The sequence below is a fragment of the Protopterus annectens genome, chromosome 8.part0 (genome assembly GCF_019279795.1).
Source record: "Protopterus annectens isolate FY-2018-M chromosome 8.part0, PAN1.0, whole genome shotgun sequence".
Lineage (NCBI taxonomy): Eukaryota > Metazoa > Chordata > Ceratodontiformes > Protopteridae > Protopterus > Protopterus annectens.
The window spans coordinates 1,573,746,133-1,573,769,191 of record NC_056741.1 but is presented as its reverse complement, the minus strand read 5'-3'; positions in this window follow the sequence as shown (position 1 = coordinate 1,573,769,191).

Here is a 23,059-nt window from a genome sequence, read left to right as displayed (position 1 = left end):
CCGTATCCAGTACAAAGCCAGACTGGGTACTGTCATCAGAAGCGGGAGTGTGTTGACTGGACACAAGTCCCTGTTGGGACTGTCCAGAGCCTAGTGCACATGGTCTCCTGGGGTTTTCCAATGACAGCACAGACCCAGCATTGCTGGGGCTGCTGCTGGCACTATTGTGGCATGCGTGAGCCTGTTGTCGTCCACACCGACTGCCAGCCGTTGCTGCTGCCGGCATACGGCCACGTCGACGCCGCAAATGCCCACCATTGCCCTGGCTCATGGACATCTGGTTGTGGAACTGCTGTAATATGTCCCCACAACGTCTGTCTATGACATCGGTAAAGTTACGGATAGCATCCGCAATGTCACGCATACTGTCTGTCATGGCTGTGCGACATGCTCTCAGCTCCCTCAGACCCTGTCTGCTGTACCTTTCCATACGTGACTGTGCCTGCATGACAGTTCGAAACATAGCTGAGGTTGACAGACCTCTTTGGGCACGTCGGCCAGAGGCAGTATGCCCACGGATGCTCCCACGAGAACCCATGGGCAACTGTCTGTGTGGTACCATCAGAGGACCCTGCCCATGGCTGCTGTGTGGGGACGCATGTGCCACAGGTACCACATTACCCTGGTCTATGCCCGCTGTATCCTGTCCATCACCTAGGGACAATGGTGACAAAGGATGCACAGGCAGGATGACTATGCGCAATGATGGGGTTGACAGCTGTGTACTGTCAATTGGCTGACCAATGGCAGACCCTGACACACCTTCCTGTACCATTACACAAATATCATCATTACCAGTAGCCATGGCACAGGATTCAGGTTCCCTGCTGCAGGTCACCAGAGCAGCCCCAGAACCTGTGGGAGGAAGACAGGAAACACAGTTTACAGTCTCCAGACATTGTTACCAGTGATGCACTTATACACACATGCACACATGCACACATGGACACATGCACACATACACACATGGACACAGGCACACATTCACACATGGACACAGGCAAACATGCAGACATGCACACGTGGACACATGCACACAGGCACACATGCACACATGCACACAGGCACACATGCAGACATGCACACATGGCACATGCACACGTGGACACATGCACACATGCACACGTGGTCACATGCACACATGGGCACATGCACACATGCACACATGGTCACGTGTACACATGCACACATGCACACATGGACACAGGCACACATGCACACGTGGACACAGGCACACCTGCACACATGCACACCCCGCACATGGACACATGCACACATGGACACAGGCACACATTCACACATGGACACAGGCAAACATGCAGACATGCACACGTGGACACATGCACACATGCATGCATGCACACGTGGTCACATGCACACATGCACACATGCACACATGGACACAGGCACACATGCACATGTGGACACAGGCACACCTGCACACATGCACACCCCGCAGTATACACACAGAGCACTACTGAGTTACACTACTGTTACTAGCATTATCAGGACTATTATAGGTTATGTTAAACACACTCACCAGCATGGATGGCCTGCCTTGCTATAACCCTGGAAGGACCTGCAGAAATGATGAGATTAATGTCAGTGGGCACAACTGTGCCATTGATATTGCATATGACACAGTGTACAGAACAGTCAAGTGTACATATGGCATATTACCTGCACGCTCCATGTCGTGCTGCTGTGTGGAACCAGCCTCCATCATAATGCAGGTGTACTGCTGTTGGTGGTCCGGGGCTGGAGCCACAACACTTAGGAGTAGCCCCTCCAGTCTGGTGAGGGGGGGATGTGTGGCCACCCCACCTCCTGTGGCGACCTGTTGCCTGTGGATATCTGATGCACACTGCCGGACACTTCGGATTAAATCACTGCAGTGATGTCGTACCTGCTCATATGTCCTGTTATGCGTGCCAATATCATTTACCCTACGGACAAGGTCTTGCCACAGTGCGGCCCTCTCCTGCTGATTCTGACTGGTGCAGGAAAACAGGATGTCATACTCCCGCACCAGGCTCTGGTGGATCTCCTCATCTTCCGCCACAGCGTAGGCGGGGTTACGCTGTCACGCCATCTCCCTGGAAGAGAACACAAACAGGATATCAGCAGACCATGTCAGCAATATATGGCACACATACTATACATGATACTCATGTGTAGTGATATACTACTACTCCCATATGTTGCATGTGTGTGTGTCGTGGTGGATACACAGGTACATGGCCAGATATCAGTGCTCAGCCAACACCTGTGCAACAATACCTGCCACATTCCACACAACATAGTAGCATGCCCCATCGGTCAGCACACACTGAAAGGTGCAATGCACAACCTCACTCTGGGGGTTCATCCCAAGGTACTGTATGTGGGACACCGTCCACTACTGTGATGTGGACAGCAGTTACTTGGCCTGGATATACATATCCCACCACCACCAGCACAGTAGACTACTTTGATATGTATGTGATTAGACAGTTATTCACTTGCTGGGACTGAGATGGTATCCATGCAGCACACTGGGCCAGTGGAAGCCACAAGCCACACTGCTGACCCCTTTGCTAATGCTTACCATGGACATGCCACAGATTGCATGGAACTTGCACATACATTTCTAACCCAGACCCTATGCACAAAGGTTAGGCATCCTGTCCAGTGGACCCCAGACAGAGGCAGATTGTATAACAATAGCAGGAGGATACTGCAGGACAGAGCACATTCACATTAAGGGAAGGCATCTGTGGTCAGCACTGGTACTATGCTACGGTCCGTCATAACAATGGCCACGGCCTACTCTGGGAGGGAAATGGACACAAACAATATGAATGACCACAAGGCCTTCTTCAGTTATGTTACAAATAAGGACCACATGCCTCAGATATGCTCTGTGTTAATACACATATCACATGGACATACCTATGGATACAGACCTATGACACATTTGGAGGGTTCACAGTATGCACACTATTAACCTGCTACTTTGCATTACCTGTGTTTGTCGCAGCTGGTTGTGTTACCACAGCTTCTGCTTACTGCTGCTACTGTCAGTGCTGACAGCTTCGGCTGCTTACAGAGTCACAGTGTCTAATCTTTTTTTTTTTTTTTTTTGCTCTCTCTCTCTCTCCCTCTCTCACTTCTCACTCTCCCTCTGTCTGCTTACAGACAATGCAATGAATGTATTGCATGTGGGGAGTGTTAGCACTGGATGCTTTTGTAGGTATCTGCATAGGTCCATGTGATGGCCTCTGCACCAATTGTAAGCCAGCATTTGCTAATTGCATACAGCCAGTTGTGTACTGATTGCAGTTCTCACTTTGATTTCAGGTCAGTGCTATAAAAGGGTATGTGGGATAGGCGTTGCCCTTTCAGATTGTGAGGGCGGGGACCATGCTGGTATGCTGTGGACAGTGTTCTGTGAGTGTAAAGGTTAGTATCTCGCTCATGATTCAGGCTGTGTTGTATATTCACATTTCTCCATTCCTCTCTCATGTTCCCTGTAGCAAGTGTGTATGCACATTGACTCCTACAACTATATATAGATATATATTTATATATATATATATATATATATATATATATATATATATATATATATATATGTGTACATATACATACATTTATATATGTACTTTAACTGACCTTATTATCTACAAGCTGCCAACTGGCATGGCTGTTTCTGTTCACACACTACTATTATGGAAATCCAGTAGTTTTGACAGTAATTTTAAATGACATGCTTTGTGTACTACACATCCTATATTCCCTTTACATTCATCCCTACTATTACATGTTATATTTATTTTAGCACAATGTTTTTGTATAAGAGTCATGGCTTAGTGGTAGGTCATACAGACTAGTGTTTCCAAGGTCCTGGGTTCGGGACTGATAGTGGGATTTTATTTTGCTTTTGAACTGAGTACAGGACCTGTCAATCAAAGTGACTAAGGCACTTTTAAGCAGTTGTAACCGGGTTAGCGCTGGTTTGCGCGGAGCTCACACATGCGCACTGGCGGTTAGCTCCGTTCACACAAGCGCACACCCGCTTACAACCGCTTAACTGTGCTTACTCTGGCGCATAGCCGCGCTATTTTCTTTGAAAGAAAATAAAATGGGGAGACAGGAATTTGGTGAAAAAGGGGTCACAAAGAGGGTAAGACAGTAGGGAAACAAGCTTGGGATGTGCAGGAGGGATGTAGGTAAGGCCCATAGCTGCCCATTTCTTCAGCAGCAACAGCTGTGCATATGTATGTAATTTTGAGTGACATTTGAAACCTTTCACCCCTGAGAGAGGTGTCAGGACAACAATAATACTTGTTGTACAGCCAATTGTAATTGATAGGTTCCATGTCCAGCAGACATGTGTGCGGAATGGGCAGCTATGTATGGGGCGTAATTTTTTTGTGAGTACAGAGTGCCCTTTTTTTTTTTTTCAGGTGAGAGTGGTATGTCAGGTGAAGGAAGTCAGTACAGCTGGGGAGGTAGGTTGGGTGGGTAAACAGACAAGACAAACAAGACGCATACAGGGGCAGTGCATGACACGTGTGGGGGGGTTACACAATTGACGGGGACAGAGGTTTGGATATCCAGAGCCCATGAGCCCACAGATGGCAACAGTGGAACTGATATCCCCACCCATAGGCAGTTGCCACTGTTCCTTCACTGCCCAGGACAGGGCTGTGCTGGGGGCTGTGTAGGCGGGGCAACAGGCATGCCCGTTAGTTGCACCACCCATGCCTCGAGCTGGCGTAGGGGCTCAAGAATAGAGTCCCGAATCTCCCTACACACCACAGTCCGGACGCTACGGAGGGTGAGTGGTGGTTCTCCTCTGGCCACACTTGCAGAGGGGGGGTGAGCCCCATCCCCTGCAGCGCTTCCACCCACAGGTGGCACAGGGCCACCGGAGGAGGTTCCGGACTCGGCACTAGTGCCAGGTGCACTAGCCAGCTGAGGTGGGAGAGGTGGGTCCGCTGGAACCCGCCTTCCCTGTTGTCCTATGTTTTGCATTATGTCATGACAGTTTGGGTTAGTGACATATAATACCATTCACAATTAGTTGTAACAGCATGCATTAGTATTCCCATTAACCAAACACCCAGATATTCACACCATTGAACAGCGTGCATAACACATGCATAATTTGAACAGAAATACACAGTCCAACAACATGCAGGGTTAATTGATGGCAACAGGCCATCAGGTGTGGATGTATGAACAGAGCAGATGCATCAACGGACATGCAAATATATATGACCCAACAGGACAAACGTCCAGGGGTGTTAATTGTGATTGCACATACCATTTTCACGTGGAATGGGTTATATGTGGTTATAGGGTGGGGTAAAGAAAGTAATATTAACACCTTCGAATACCAATACATATGCTGTACATTTCTAATAGCTACAGTTATATACACACTACTGTTCTAACTACAGTTTCCCATATGATAACTATTTCAACTTGGTGATAGGACTGTTACTGCAACATCAATATACATTTTATTGTTCTTCATACACATTCATATCAGACGATCATCCTATCTGCATATTGCAGACTGAGAGCAACATATCCAGATTTTGGGATACACATTCCAGATGCAGCAACACTTTGAACAGATTTCACTGTTTGGTTTTGAATCTCACATGCATTTCATTCTGTCTTGACTGCAGTATACTTTATTCAGGGGTTATTACTACTGTATTGCTGGATTCATGACACTTTCTCACACTCTCTCACTTGCTTTCATTTTACCATTCAGGATGGTACTTACTTCTAGGCTTTATTGACATGTTTTACCTGTAGTTATTACAATCCTTTCCAGCAGTCTCACTTCTGTCATGTTTCAGTATTTCCACAGGGATATATTTCACACATGTGATTTCATCATCTTCTGCAGCTATACTTTTCAGCCTGCTGCAGGTTGTGTACTATTTTCTTACAGGTAGGGCATTTTTATTTCAGAATATATGTCAGACAGTTTCATTTTTCGGTTTAACTTACAGGCAGAAACACACTTTTGTAATCAAGCAATACTTGCAGACACTTTCACACTGTTACTTGCAGATTTTATTCCTTACTGACTACACTGCACTCTTTTGCTGACTGTCATACTTTTATATTTCTTTACAGTTACTGGTAGTGGATTACTGACCTGCCTGGTGGCGCAACCACACCAGCCTATCGCCATAGGCTCTGCGGTTCGCAGAACGGACACCTGCAGCTGTAATATAAATGAAGTAATATTGGAATACACATCTCCATAATATCAGCTAGTTTAATTTCTTACATACATAATTAAATGTTACTTACTCAGTAGTGGGACATTGGGTGTTTGCCGGGCCTCCTGGATCCAAAGGTTCAGTTGATCCTGCTTGCGTCTCTTCAGGTCCGCATGGTGGTGACGGACCTGCTCACCAGTCCTTGGAATCCCTGTGGCACTGATGAGATCATGAGCAAACCGGTCCCACGCCTCAGCCCTATATGCTCCCCAGAGGACCTGGCCCTGCATGAGTTGGGCCTCATGATTATGGACTAGGAGCCAGACCATGTACCTGGACTCCTCAACACCCCACCTCTGTGCTCAAAAGCAACTACCCTCTCCTACTCCTGTCATTCTGCCTGCAGGTCAGTTCTACAATCGTTTATGTTGTGTATTCCCAAATATGAGGCTTATATAGTCCGTTTTTCCTGCACATATCTGTGATTGGCCATTTTGGAATTGTATCAGCTTCAGTAAATGTGCATTGTCATGCTCTAGTTTGTATTCATTCCTATATATTAGCTATTATTGCGTTTGAAGGTACTGCTGTCATGGCTTAGTGGTTCTGTACCTTGACTATGGTGTATAGTATCCTGGGTTCGAACCTGGCCACTGATTTTTATTTTTCATGACTGTCTAGACATGCTGAGGGGTGTGTCTGCGTAAAGGCAGTTTTGATACGGCTTGCTCAACGTTGCCCGTCGGTTAGCTTGTTTGCGCGGTGCGCAGCTCCGTGCAAACTGGGTACGCTGCTTTAAGCCTCATTTGGCTATCGGCACGCATATTACACTCAGCTCAGTTAGGGGCACATAGATTTAGCATGTTAGACCACTGCTCAGCTACGGGCACTCATTTTGCACCAGTTAAACCACTGCTCATCTATGGGCAGATGCACTCACTCTGTTAAACTGTAGCTCAGCTATGAGCACATCTGGCATTTTTTATTCTTTTGTTACCTCACATTCCTTCAATATAAATGGGCTATTTCTTTACATTTTACATAAATTGTGGTTTTATGTGTACATATTTGTCAGGGACTTGTTTCCTGCTTATTTTGCAAAAAAAAAAAATTGGTGTTGTGGGGGCTCGAACCATGAATGCCCGCTTTTCAGCCAACATCTCTACTGCTACGCTATTGCTTCTTGGCTTATTTTGCATATTTAGTTCTTATATGCTTTCCCACTGACTGCTAACTGTAGCTGCGCTTCACGGGCACGCAAACGAGCGCACTCACGGTTAAACATTTTTACAATTTAAAAAAATATATAAAACGTGTTTATTTATATGCTTTCTGTTCATAGTCTGTGGGGGCATGTGTTGTGTTCTGTTTATTCACATTTCCGTGGACTCTGTCGTGGGTGTTTACTTTGGGTACTTTTCCTCTTCTGGGGGCATGTCCGCTTACAGGGCTCGGCCTACGGACACGCCCCCTACTGTCTTACACGGACCGTGTTGGCCTTAAGTGTCATTCAGCATGCTCTCATGAATATGCAGAGCATGCTGACATCACTCCGTTTAACTGCAGCCTCCATGTATGAGTTATAACTGTTACACGGAGCCTTCGTGAATCCTGCCCCCAGTCTTGTCACATCATTTTATCAGTTATTAATTTAGCTGCACAGTAACATATCCTGTTAACTTCTGTTATATTGCATGGATCTCTATGGACAGTCCTAATTACTGCATTCATTTGTTTTATCAGACTTCTTACTTTTTTGGTTTTATTGACCTTTTGAGGTCTATTTCTTTCATTGATCTTAATATGTCTGTCTCTATTAAATCAAGCAACTCTTCTCTTAGCTCATTTCCTTCTAAACTGAGGGCACATTTTTTGTTCTTCATTTTCTACGTGCAGTCCACTAGATGGGAAAACATAGGGAGTCCCCCAAGGATCCATCCTTGGACCACTCCTCTTTATTATATTTACCAATGAGCTCAGATCTTGTACTCAACTAGCCATCATTGTTCAGTACACTGATGACACCTCTCTTATCTGCTCAGCCCCCTCTCCCCAAAAACTACAAGAAAAAAACACAAAAATCTCTCCAAGATGTAGAAAAATACCTCACCAACCTTCAACTTATTCTCCCCTAATAAAACTAAGCGTATGGTGTTCTGCAATAAAATAACTAAAAATAACCAATTTTCTCTTACTATCTACTCCTCCACTTGGTGCACTGCTTCACCTTTGCTTATTAACAAAACACTGAATGATGCTCCTGTCCCACTCAGAAATGTCTTAAAAAACACAATGAAAAAGAATTGTTCCTGAATCAAATCCTCTGGCCATACACTAGTCACCTTCTTTTTTCCTAAAATTGTTTCTCTCACCACAATACACATTCTGTACCCCCTAACCATGCAGCAGTGTAGTTCCTCCGTGGTTATGCCTCTAACCATGACAGTGCAGTACTTCCTTTGTCCTGCCTCTAATCATGCAGCAGTGTAGCTCCTCTTTAGTTCTACCTTTAACCATGCAGCGGTGCCGTTCTGCTATGGTTCTGCCTCTAACCATGAAACAGTGCAGTGCCTCCTTTGTCCTTCCTGTAACCATGCAGCAGTGAAGTTCCTCTTTAGTCCTGCATCTAACCATGCAGTAGTGCAGTTTGCCCATGGTTATGCCTCTAACCATGACAGTGCAGTACCTCCTTTGTCCTGCCTCTAACTATGCAGCAGTGTTGCTTCTCTTTAGTTCTACCTTTAACCGTGCAGCAGTGCAGTTCTGCCATGGTTCTGCCTCTAACCATGAAGCAGTGCATTGCCACCTTTTTCCTTCCTCTAACCATGCAGCAGTGAAGTTCCTCTTTCATCCTGCATCTAACCATGCAGCAGTGCAGTTCCTCCATGGTTATGCCTCTAACCATGACAGTGCAGTGCCTCCTTTGTCCTGCTCTAACCCTGCAGCAGTGCAGTTTCTCTTTAGTCCTACCTTTAACCAGACAGCAGTGCAGTTCATCTATAGTCTTTAATCTAACCTTGCAGAGGTGCGGTTCCTCCTTAGTCTTTAATCTAACCATGCAGCAGTGTAGTTCTGCCATAGTTATGCCTCTAACCATGAAGTAGTGCAGTTCCTCCTTAGTCGTACCTCTAACGATGTAGCAGTGCATTTTCGCCATGGTTATGCCTCTAACCATGAAGCAGTGCAGTGCCTCCTTTGTCCTGCCTATAACCATGCAGCAGTGAAGTTCCTCTTTAGTCCTGCCTCTAACCATGCAGCAGTGCAGTTTGTCCATGGTTATGCCTCTAACCATGACAGTGCAGTGTCTCCTTTGTCCTGCCTCTAACTCTGCAGCAGTGTAGTTCTTCTTTAGCCCTACCTTTAACCATGCAGTGGTGCAGTTCCTCCTTAGTCTTTAATCTAACCATGCAGCAGTGCAGTTCCTCCTTAGTCTTTAATCTAACCATGCAGCAGTGCAGTTCTTCCTTAGTCTTTAATCTAACCATGCAGCAGTGCTGTTCCTCCCTCAGTCCTTCCTCTAACAATGTATTAGTACAGGTCTTCCATAGTCCTGCCACTAACCATGCAGCAGTGTAGTTCCTCCTTAGTCTTAACTCTAACCATGCAAAAGTACAGTTCTTATGTGTTCCTTTCTCTAACCATGCAGCAGTGCAATTATTCTTTGATCTTGCCACTAACCATGCAGCATTACAGTTCCTTCTTAATTCTGCTACTAACCAAACAAATGTACAGTTCCTCCATGGTCCTCCCTCTAACCATGCAGCAGTGCAGTTGCTTCTTGGACTTGCCTCTAATCCCTCCACTTTTCCTACTCACCACCTATTTGTGACCAAATAAAAGGTGCCTGATTGTATTCCCCTGAGAAGTTCTGTAACTGAGTAATAAAACTGCATCAGATCTGATTTGTATCCCCTTCAGGCCATGAATCCCAAATCCTTGCTGTCCTAGAGATTAACATCTAGGAAACTAATTTGCAGTTCCCTCATAATTATCTTGGTGACTTCCGTCACACAACTAATAAGCTAATGGGCTTATAGGTCCTTGGATTTTTCATGGTTCTCCATTCTGTGGCTAACATTTAGATCCTAAAGCAGCTGTAATAGCTGAAATAGGGAGGTCAGAGAGATCCTATACATGTTATCTAAAGAAGGCACAGATGGCAGTGAGAATTAGTCCAAAGGTTCCAGACCTCACTTAATTTTTGGCAATGCTTTCTCCTTCATGAAGGTTGGACAACACATGCAGATGGTGATGCTGCTGATGGACTACTTCCAAGAGAATACAAAATTACCAGTTGTAATTTCTTTCTAATACTTTATTATAAACTGATCCTATGATAAAGCAATGCAATTTGCGCAACTTTTATTTTTGTTTTAGTGATGATGGATAAAATTGGTCCATGATAACTGGACCCTACCTGGGTTCTGATAAAAAAATAGAAGTGTAATTGAAGAAATGAACATGGAGTTGGTAATTCTGTTATATTACCCCCAAAGGTTAGCTAAGAAACAATAAAATATATTTTAAGATAAAGTATAAAAAATCTAGTACAAGCTATCACTTCCTCAGATCAAAAAGAAAAGGGATTGCATTTCTTTTCATTGAAAAGATTTAACCTCTTTCAATTGATTATTATTATTTAATATAAAAATGTTTTTTGTTGTTGTTGTTTTGTTTCAGTAGTGTTTGTTCTCTTCATAAAAGTTCTATAATAAGTATAGATTTCTATGGAATTTGTGGTTCCCTACCTGCACACCCCTAGTGAATACCCTGCCTGCAAAAGGAAACTAGAATGTGTTGGTGTCACTACATGTTCTTTATTCAGATAAACACTAAGCTTTTCACCCTGGGCCTCTACTAAAAAGGGTTTTGACTAAACCCAGTCAGAAAAATAATTTAAACAAAAGCAAAATAAAACAAATAAACCTTGTGGTATTCCATCCCACATTTGATTCACAGTTTTTAATAGCAAATTCGATTAATCCCATAATGACAGATGTTATTGTGTTGTACTAAGAACATGAGGTCCTCCATTTTCAGTAAATAGTTAAAAAAAAATCAGTGATGACTGTGGTCCTTTTTTAATTCAGTTATATAATATAACATTTAAGCAATGTGCTCCTTGTCAGTGATTCCAGATTTATTATGAATTTCTGAACCATATGCTGCAAATAGTATTTCCCTCCTTTGTCCAGGCTATAATCTATGATAGTATGCATACTGAAAACATTTTAGACTGGTAACGTCTTGTCCCCATTTCCTCTGGGTTATAGCCTTCCTTTGTTAGCTAATGATTCACCCGCTTGAAATAATGTTCCCTCTAGTAGGATAGCACAAGCACTTGCCTTCATCTTTTTCCCAGATGAATAGACACAGTTGTTAATAAAAGAAATTTAGTTTTCTTCTACTTGCACTGAAGATAGCACTGATCTCTTGTGTTTATTGTCATCCTGAGTGGCCAGTATTTTACCCTATGTATGTATGTGTCTTTCGGCTTTTCCCAGTTAGGGGTCGCCACAGCGGAACTCCGGTCCGCTAATGATTGGCAGTTGATTTTTACGTACCGGCTTGCCAGGCCTGACGCACAACCTTCAACGAAGGTACGCACATTCATGCATGTCTCCACGCAGATGAAGCTCTAGCTTAGAATCGAACCAGACAGTTTCATAGAAAAACACAGCAGCATTCAGATATTTATACTACAAAAATTCACCATGAGATGAGAAGTTTAGTTAGAAAATTGATATTAAAACAGCTCACAGAAAAGGACAAAGAGCAGTCCCTTCTGTAAACAAAAGCTAAGTTTACAGCAGTTATTAAATGAAAGATCATCATTCTAGACAACTGACCACTCCTTTTATGTAGAGAAATAAAATGATGCCCTCTCTAACTTACAGGGGTGAAAAGTATTGCTCATGAAATCACTCAGTGTATATTACTTGTTTAACTTTTGTCTGGTTATGTTACATATTGTGCAACCATTTTAGCTCCATTCTGGAAACTACCCAAATATTGTCGAAAGCTTAAATGGAACGTGTAGCATGGTCTTCCTGATAGCATTCTTATTGCCAGAAATATAACTTAAGCTCTGTATTATCCACACTGAACTGTAGTTGACTGACTTTAAATTTAATATTCAATTGCATCTTTCTTGTTATTATTGATATTCTACACACTTTTCTTAGGAATCAAGAATGGTGTATTATTCTTTGCAATTGTTTTAAAATCATTTATAAGCCTGAACAGTTAACTTGCTAAATTACTATTCTGTACAAAACCCAATAGAAAAAATGTAGCTATTTTGCAGATTCACAGTTTACTGCCAATATGTAAAGACTAGGTACACTACCATCTGTGTAGACAGTGTTTTGAAATGCCAGGCTGAATTACTGTGTAGTTTTACCAAATAGACAAACTCAGAAACTGTAAATTTTGTTGTTTTGGAAAAGCAATAGACTGGAATTAGAATTGACAGTCACGGAAAAGTTGGCGAACATTCACCCAGTCCAGAGCAGAGCACCAGATGACATACATTCTGCACATTTAGTGAGTCACATAAGTCAATTTCCTCATGTCTGTCTGCCAGTCTGTAACATTTGTACACATAGTATTGCTTCCAGGATATAAGCAGACTGAAGGTAAGATACAGACCAATAATGGGGAGAGGTGTGTATGGAGCATACTGGAGCCACTGTATTCTTCCAGACTGAGTGTTCAATATGCAATTAGATATGAGAAATGGACATATATGAGAACCTAGCACAGGGGAAGGGGGGTACTATCTACACCTACAATGTCAGTGAAATAAGCCCAGCATACCATAGTCTCAAAGACAGACACACTGCAGAGCCTGTATAGTAGTCATAGACCCCACAGCAGGACCTGTAGAATAGCATAGTCTCACAGTGGCAGCAGGATGTAGAAAAATACCTACATTGTCACTGCAATATGGAATGCCCTTACAATATCTGTATACAGTATTCATTATGAACCCTGGTGAGGGAAAGTTCTCATGGATCTGTGACATGGCCACCAGAAGTCAAACAGTGTACAAAGCATTGCCTCATGTAACCCAAGTCACAAAGCAGATGAAAACGGGATATGGACATGGAAAAGCTTGATGCATGCGCTAAAAATGCAAATAAGGATCTTTGGGACTATACAGCTAGAAGTGTCAGCAGCAAATACATCTGCTCCTCAGTATGAGTGACAAGGGAAACTGAACACAAAGGGCTATGTGTTCCATGTCAACCAGGCTTCAGACACCTGGAAATACTGGACCTACATACTGAAAAGGAATCAGGTAAGTAGAAGCATGTCCATAGCAATACCATGTGGGTACAGGGAAGAACTGGTGAAGATTATCTCCCATCAGCAATCTCTGGATTCATCAGTAACATCAGTGGCCAAACTAAAGGAGGAAGTGAAGGAAACCTCCAGTAAAATGGTGGATACAACCACCCATATTTTACACAAGTTCTTAGATAAAGAAAAGTCAGACATGGTACAAAATTTCTGTCTTAGGCACTCTGTGCCACATAATTACATGTGAATGTCAGACAGACAGACAGAACAGAAATGAAAGAGCCCAACTAATGGCCACACTGGCAGACATTATACCAGAACTGTATTCACTACACAGTAGCCATGTCCTATAGCTTTCCTCATAGGTTCATAAGTTCATAGCTAGGTACTAGGCTATCTGCCCGAGGGCATTTATAAACCTAGCCAGAGTGTGTTAGCTTTCACTGCCCCATTGATTAAGTAACTGAACCTCTGTCAAGCAGAGCCAATGAAATGATCCCAGGGGTGTATTTTCTGTTACCCATCCACTCGTCAAGGTTTCTCTTGAAGAGTGTTAGTGAGGGCCTCTGCCTAATGTAGTTAGGAATTTTGTTCCAAAGCATGGGGGGGTCTCTGTGACAGGAATCTATCCCTCCAGCATGTTCTATTTATTGTTGTGATGAGGTTTAGCTCACTAGAGCACGTGGCTCACAGTGACTTGGATTTCTTTAGGTGGAGCATGTCCATCAATTCTGAGTTGGGCATGGCTTTGTAATCAGGCAGAGATCATCTCTGAGTAAGCAATATGCCACTGAGTACAGCCGGAGTTTTTTCAGTCGGGCTGCATAGGACATATGTTTGAGGCCAGTAATCCTCTTGGTGAGGTACTTTTGTCATCTTTCCAGCTGTTGGAAGTGTCTTGTGAGGTACATCCCAAATGGGGCATTGTACTCTATGATGAGTCTGATGAGTGATAAGTAGAGGGGCACTATAACCTCTTTATTTCTAGATGCGGACCCTTTAGTAATTAGATGGGCCACATACAAGGATTTCCTAACTACTTTGGCAATATGATTGTCAAAGGAGAGAGTACTATCTACCTGGGTCCCCAGATCTCTTATTACCTCTACTGTATTAAGGAGGCTGCCACCTATGTGGTAATTTGTGTGTGTTTTGTTTTTCCCAAATGGGATGACTATGCATTTTTTGGCATTTAGGTTGAGGCCATGACTTTGACACAAGTGTCCATCTCAGTATGGCCCTTTTGAAGGATGTCCATGTCAGCTGGAGAGTGAATTATGGCTCCCATTTTACAGTAATTGGTGAACCTGGTTAGCCATAGTCCTCCTGTGTTTGCCTGTACTTCTGAGAAGTATATGCCGAACAGTAGATGTCCCAGGACCGAGCCTTGCAGGACACCAATTGTGCCTGGTTTAGAGTCGGACCTGGAGCCTGCTATTCTTACCGTGTGAGTTCTGTCTGTAAGCCAGGTGGCAACCCATCTCATGACATAGGGATTTATGTTCAGGCTGGTGAGTTTTTCTGTAATACCCAAGTGGGGAATGGTGTCGAAAGCCTTGGCGAGGTCAAGGTAGGCTATGTGAACCACCTTTCCCTCGTCTATGCCCTTGGTGACTGTCTCGAAGAAGTCAACCAGGTTTAGTAGGCATGATCCGCCCTTAACAAAGCCAAACTGGGTCGGGTCAAGTGTTTGGAGGTTCTCAATGCCTTTGTTAATGAGTTCCATGATGATGCACTCCATAACCTTGCAGACCATGATAGTTACCAGGGTCAGTTGTAGCCCCTCCTTTGTGGAGCAGAATAACCTCTGTTGTGTGCCATTCTATGGGCACATAGCCTGTGGAGAGGCTGAGGTTGAACAGCGTGTTTAGGTGGGGGATTAGTTCGTTCTGTAGTTCATGCAAGACACAGCCTAGGACACCATCTGGCCCCATTGACACTGTGTTTTTGGCTTTTGAATGAGTGACTAAATTAGATGTCACACATCAAGCCATGTATGTGAATGGGCATAATAATATATTAGGCAGAAATCTGTGTATGTACAAATGGGTGAATGAATGAGATATCAGCTGGAAGGATGCATGCGAGCAGGAAAACAGAGAAGGATATCATGTTATATGTAAATACTCTAGCAGAAGGTTTTACATACCCGACATACTGAAAGTTACTGAAGGTTGGCCATGGGGTTGGAAGATGCCAGATATCCTGTATGAGCATGTGAAGGAAAAACAGGAGACCTACAGGTGAGAATTTAGGTATTTCACAGTGGGTACAGCAGTTTGCTGCCTGGAATGTATTACAGTAATCTGTGCCAGTCAGTATATGCAACATTCATTCTAAATATGTCATCTACAAAAGTATCATTTTTATCAATCGTTCTGAAATTTGTCTCACCAACAGAAGAAAGAAGATTATGCATCAGAGGTCCAAAGTCTAATTTTTGTGTCTTCTTATCTCTTATCCTTTTCCTTACAATATACCCCTTTCATCTCCCCTTTCTTCCATATCCTACATATATCTCACGTGGACAAAGGCATTCCTCAAATTGAAAAATCATGTTATCTTAGTACAAATCAGTCATTATTGTATTGCATAACATCCAGCTTCTGTGAATTGCCAGGTTGTCTACACCCATGAGCCCCGGCTCCTGAAAAGTTTTATATGTTGATACAAATCCTTGTCAGTAAAGCTGTGATCTGTAGTTATTTGAAAAGAAAAAAAGTCTGAATAGTTGCCTCTGACAGCAGTGTTACATCAGAGAACAATGTGATTAAAAAGAGACTATACCTGTGCTGTGCTGTGAGTAATCTCTTCTTTTAGATCTTTGTACCTTTTTAAATGATTAAACGGTGACCATTTGAAATGTCAAGACCTGCTAGAGAACCAGCTTACATATACCAAGTCAAAGATGGTCATTTTTCAGAATGTTCCATTTTCTCCTTGATGCATCAATCTTGAAGTTGATACATAGAAGTTTGGAACTGTAGTGGGCTTGTCCTCCCACTTCAGAGGGTGCAGGGGAGCTTGCTCCCTGTAAAAATTGAGTTTAAAACGGATTCAAGATTTGCTCTTTTCTGGGTTTTCAGTCTCTTGTTTTTTGGCTTGTTGTCACTCAGCATTTTAAGTGCTGACATTTCAGTAAGGAGCCTTTTAAATTTTTAACAATCAAACTATGTTGTTTGCTTGTCTGGCTGTGAACAGCATCACCACTTACAAAGCTGAATTAATTGGATATTTCTGCTTCAATTAGCTAAAGACTACATTGAGACTGGAAAGTATCCAAATCAGAGCTACGAGTATTTACTGTGGTTTGAAAATTTCCAGATATGGAGGGCAGAATGTGAGGTGCCCAGTGGTGAAACAAAATAGTCATCAGAATAGATGGCATGAAAAAAATGGCTAAGATCGGTGCAGATATGAAAGCTGTGTTCAAGCAGTTAAACCGCTACTGTATTAAATAGGGCTGTGAATGGCAGCTGTGAACAATCACTAGTAAACGGCAAAGCTAGAGGCTGATGTTGTATAAACTGCATCCTAAAGAACAGGTGTTGAGTGACTGAGAATGGTATCAGCTACAAGATACGAAAAATGCAAAGGAACAAGGAAGATACAGAACTGTCAGAAAGGATGAGATTGTGTGGTAGTGGTGGATAGATAGCTTTTTTGCTTATGAAGATGGCGGCGTCAAAGCAGAAAGCAAGTCACAGTAAAACCAGAAGGAAAGTTACAAAATGGGTATTAATAATATAAGTCTTGAAGAGCAGCTGAGCATTTGTTCACCCATATATACATGCATACATACACATATAATTAGTTACTTACTTGCCTATCTGCCAGGTTTATTTGTTTATATATATATATATATATATATATATATATATATATATATATATATATATATAGATATAGATATATATATATATTTGGGACATGCACAACTGGATTTTAGTTATTAATTACAAATAGTTTCTTTCTTTTTCAAACATCTCACCTTGGATACTCAGTTTTACTTATACTAAGTGAAATGGCCAGGGCACTTGGGAACTTCCTTACTCTTTTCTGCACAATAGGTGGCACCAGACAACAGTCACTATTGGTTGGAGGATTCCAAGATGGTGGAAGAAATGCACATTGCTGCAGGAGAAGTTTTGAAGAAAGAATCACAGCAAGAAGAAATCCCAGTTAAATAGTTGGAGAGTAGAGGACTGGAATCAGAACGATTAGAGAACTAAATGAAGGAAGAAAAAACAAATGAAGGTGAGGAGGTGAGATGGACTGCTGTGATGGATCGATTACAGCAGGAGCAGTCAGATAATGAAGCTGAGATTGTAGCAAAGTTGCAAACTGTAGAGGCTGATAGTATAGAGACATGCTTGTTTGCTGTAGTATCAGTTTTAAGAATATGCTTCTGCACTTGGATGCTGTGGATGACAGAAATGAAGTAGAAAAAAAACATATGCAAGTGCTATAAAACAAGTACAAAAGCAGTATACAGCATGAAGAGATGAGTTTGTCAGCAGCAGACGTAAATTAGCTTCAGAAAAAAACAGACCAGTGGTAATAAAAAACAGACCAATGGTAAGAATAAGAAGCAAAATCACTGTTACTATTAACAAGTATGACATTATGGACGACACTATATTATCATTAGGATTTACATTAACATACATAAGAGCTTTGATATAGTTGAGGTCAGGAATTTTTTTGTGAAGAAACTTTTGAGACTTTTTTCAAGGGCAGAAAGGTTTATTGGTGAAACTGAAAAGAAAACAATATATCATCATGGAAAGACTATTTTTTCAGAACTTTAGCATGCATTTAAAAAGAAAACTGACTCAGCAATTCATAACTTTAGAGATGAAGGAATTTGAACTTATTTTTTTTCTGACAATATCTGAAAAAGTGTATGAAATGAAAATGTATGATAACAGAAATGTATGGACAGGGGGTGAAGTATGCATTCCACTGGAAATGTATGATTATTGCATATTTAAAGCATTTATTTATTTATTTATCCTTTGTTGACTGGGTTACTCCCATTAATCTAGTATCCTCTTTTCAGGGGGAGACCTGAAGCAGGTTTTGTAATACTAGGTGAAATTTGGCCAGGGCATTGGGGAACTTCCCTACTCATTTGTGAGCTGGGATGATGTTTCTTGTGGGACTTCCAGCTTCTGGTCCAGGTGTGGAGGCAGCGCAGAGAAGCAGGAAAGAGTATGGTGAGTGTGCAGAGTAAGGAGGAGTTGGATAGAAGTATAATCACGTGAGATATGGAGAATTTGTCTAGAAATGGGAAGAATGTCAATCCTTTACAAAAAGAAGTGGTGGTAGGCATAGAGGTGTTTGAAGTAGTGGAGAGGGAGTACAAGAAGGGAGAAACGAGCCAGGAGAATGCTGTAAAGAAGTGGCGCCAGGCGTAGAGGTATCTGAAGAAGTGGAGAGGCAGTATGATTCAAGCACTCAGCTCTCCTTGTCAATAAGGAGAAATTAATCATAGGCACTAAACAGCCTATAATTGCAAAGTACCTTGCAAAGGTAAGGGAAAACAGATCTTAAACTTTACAAAAAAGCACCTAAACAGGCATGTCCAAGGATCAGCTTCCAGGGATTTCTCCTGTCCACCTGGTGAATCTGGGCATACTGGGGCAATACGGCAACTGCCTCATGTACACAGACAATCCTCTCCTCCTACCACCCAAGACTACAACCTGCGAGAGATGCACTTACATAGCCAAACTGGAAGCAAAGGTCTCTCCGGCCAAGATTGTGCTAGACAGTCAAAAGGAGAAGGTTAACACCTGCATTACACCTCAAGCAACTCATAGCCCTTCAAAACCCACACCATCAACACCCACACATAGCAACACTAAACCCACATATGTGGAGGCCCTTAACATTAACCTGCCCAAGCAACAAGGACCTCCGAAGCCAAAACGCAAACAAACACCAGTCACAACCAAAGTGACACATAGCTCACAACACCAGTGTGCCACCCAAACAAAAGCCCCTAAGGCAAGACAATGTACCCAACACTTTAGTCATAGGTGACTCTATAGTCAGGCACACTGATGTCCCACTCACCAGGCTGAACAAGGAGAAAATTACAGTCAGCTGCCTGTCGGGTGTCAGGATTCACCACATAACGCATGCACTCAAGTCACTCCACAAGTACAAATATGACTCTGTCATTGTCCATGTTGGAGTGAATGACTTAAGATGTACCTCCCTGGACTACATGAAAAGAGACATGGAAGAGCTCTTGGATCATGTGACCCAGGCAGGTATGACCCTAGCCCTGAGTAGCATCCTGCCTTTGCCCAGAATGATACCACAGTATAAGGACAAAATGATTAACTTCAACAATTGGCTAAGCTTCTGGTGTCATTCAAAGGGGATCCAGTATTTGTCTGCCTGGGAAGACATGATCGACAAACCACAATGCTTTGCCAGAGATGGTCTGCACCTGTCACCCCTGGGATTCAGGTTACTGGCTGAAGCTCTTGCCACTCCAATAGTGCCTTTTTTAGGCAAGGTTCAAAGGATAAAACCACCACCGTGACAGATACAAGCATGCAAAATCTGAAGGTAATGCTACTCAATGCTACAAGTCTAAACCTCAAAATGCATTCTCTCGAGGCACTCCTAAAAATGGAGAACATCAATATCTGTGCAGTAACTGAAACCTGGTTCAAGGCTCTAGAGAACACCCCTGCAGTACCAGGCTACAATTCTTACCACACTTTTTGGCCACAAAACCAAGACTGAAACACTAAAGGTGGAGGAGTGTCCATATTCACCAAGGATATTCACACCTCCAGGCTAGTTGCCCAACACAATGCATCTGAAATTCTCCAGGTGCAACTAACACTAGGTAAGACTGCAATCCAAATCGTAGCTTGCCCCAAGATTCTCACTACACCTTTCTAAACATACTGGAAAATATTAAGATACAACCAAACACCCTAATACTGGGTGATTTCAACTACCCTGCCATTAATTGAGAAAACTACTTGGGTACCAACTCCTTTTCCCAAGGGTTCTTGGAATTCATAAATTCCAGTGCCCTGGATCAACTAATCCATTGTCCCACCAGGGGCTCCAATATCCTAGACCTGGTCATTACCAACATGGGAAATAGATCCTCCACACCAGTGGTCACCCCTTCATTGGTCAGGTCTGACCATAAGTAAATGACCTTTGACATCCACATCCCACCCCACCCCCCAGTAATGAACCCTCCTTAAAAAACTTCTCCAAAGCCAGCTTCATGCTACTGAAGTCAGAATTGACAAACTTGACAACACCCATGCAGATGGGATCTGGAAGTTTGACTGCAGAATCCTACACTAAGGCACTGTATGAGCACATCCATTTGTGCATGAATCGTGCCATCCCAAATAGAACCAAGATGCTCTTCTCCAAAAAAAGGAAGCCAATCTGGCGGCCCCCTGCTATAAACAAACTATACAACAGAAGGAAGAAACTGTTGCAGAAAAGAGGAAAATTCCAGGATGCAAAAAACTCCCTCACCAGCCTCAGTAAGAAGCTGAGATCCCTCATAAAATCCTCAAAGGCTAGTTTCGAAAATAAAATTGCCAAAGATTCCAAAGACAACAACAAGGCATTCTATAGTTATGTCAAGAATCTAAATGACAATGCTCAGATCTGCTCTAAGCTACAACAGAATGGCATTAAATATACTGATCCCAAGGATATTGCCAATATCCTGGCAGATCGATTTTGTGCCAACTTCACCCCCCTCTCACCCCCTAAAGGGCCCATCTCAATACCAAAAGATTGCAAAATTCCAATAATCACATCCACACAGGTAGAAACTGCACTGCCCAAAGCTAAGAATACTGCATCCATGGGATCAGATGACATCCCAGGCTGTGTACTACAGGAACTACAAAATGAACTGGTACCTCACCTAAGTGTCATGTTTAATCATAGCCTCACCACAGGCTTCGTGCCCACTGAGTGGCGTACAGCTACAGTTATCCCGCTCAACAAGTGAGGATCTGCCTTGGATCCTGGGAACTGCCGTCCCATCAGTCTGACGAGCCTGATCTGCAAGGGCATGGAACGCATTATCATGGAACTTATAAACAAAGACACTGGCAACCTTCAAACACTGGGCCCCACACAGTTTGTGTTTGTGAACGGCCGATCTTGTCTCCTGAACCTGATTGACTTCTTTGAATCAGTCTCCAGAGCTGTGGACGTGGGTACGGCAGCCTACACAGCCTATCTGGACCTCGGCAAGGCCTTCAACACCATCCCCCACTCTGGAATCATAGATAAACTTACTAAGCTGGGAATAAATCCCTGCGTCACTTGATGGGTTGCCAACTAGCTTACTGACAGAACCCAGACTGTAAAAGTAGCCGACTCCAAATCCAGCTCCAGACAAGTGACATGTGGAGTACCGCAGGGTTTAGTCCTGGGACCACTCTTGTTTGGCATATACTTCTCTGAAGTACAGGCCAACACTAAGGGACTCTGGCTAACAAAGTTCACAGATGACTGTAAACTGGGAGCCATTATTGAATCCCCAAATTATGTGGATATTCTACAAAAGGGCCTTACAGAAACAGATGCCTGGTGCCAGAGCCATGGGCTCAAGATTAATGCCAAGAAATGTATAGTTATCCCCTTTGGGAAAAAAACATGTAGCCATGAATTACCACATAGGTGGCAAGGACACTAAACATCAAAAGTGTGATGAGATACTTAGAGACACAGGTGGACAGTGGTCTCACTTTCGATAACCACATCATCACAACAGTCAGGACATCCTTCTATGTGGCACACCTCATCACTAAGGGCTTTTCATAAAGAAAAAAGGAGGTCATTGTCCCACTGTACTCATCCCTCATTAGACCCATTATAGAGTATAATGCCCCATTTGGTATGTACCTCACAAGACATCTGCAACAGCTGGAAAGGCCACATAAATGCCTCACTAAAAGAATCACAGGCCTAAAGCAGATGGCATATGTTGACCATCTAAAAAAACTCCAGCTATACTCTGTCACATATCGTCTACTCAGAGGCGATCTCTGCTTAACATACAAGGCCATTTCAAACCCTGAGCTGTTGAACATGCTCCACTTAAAGAAATCCCAATCCCTCAGAGCCACATGATCCAGAGATGTAAACCTTGTCATCACAATGAACAAAACATGCTGGAGGGATGGGTTCCTGACCCAGAGACTCCCCATACTCTGGAATAGACTGCTCATATATGTCAAGCAGAGAGCCTCATTGGCATTCTTCAAAAGGAACCTTGATGATTGGATGGGAGATAGGAAATTCACCCCGGGGATCATGTCAATCACCCTGCTAGACAGGGGTCCAGAGAAGTAAATATTGTGGGAAGAAATATCCAGGGAATTGTTATGGCTAGGCTTACATAGGCCCTAGGTCCGATAGCCTAGTACCAGCCTATGAACCTATGAGAGGGAAGAAATGAATCAGGAAAAAAAAGGTGATCAAGCCTTTACAATATTTGGAAATCCTGT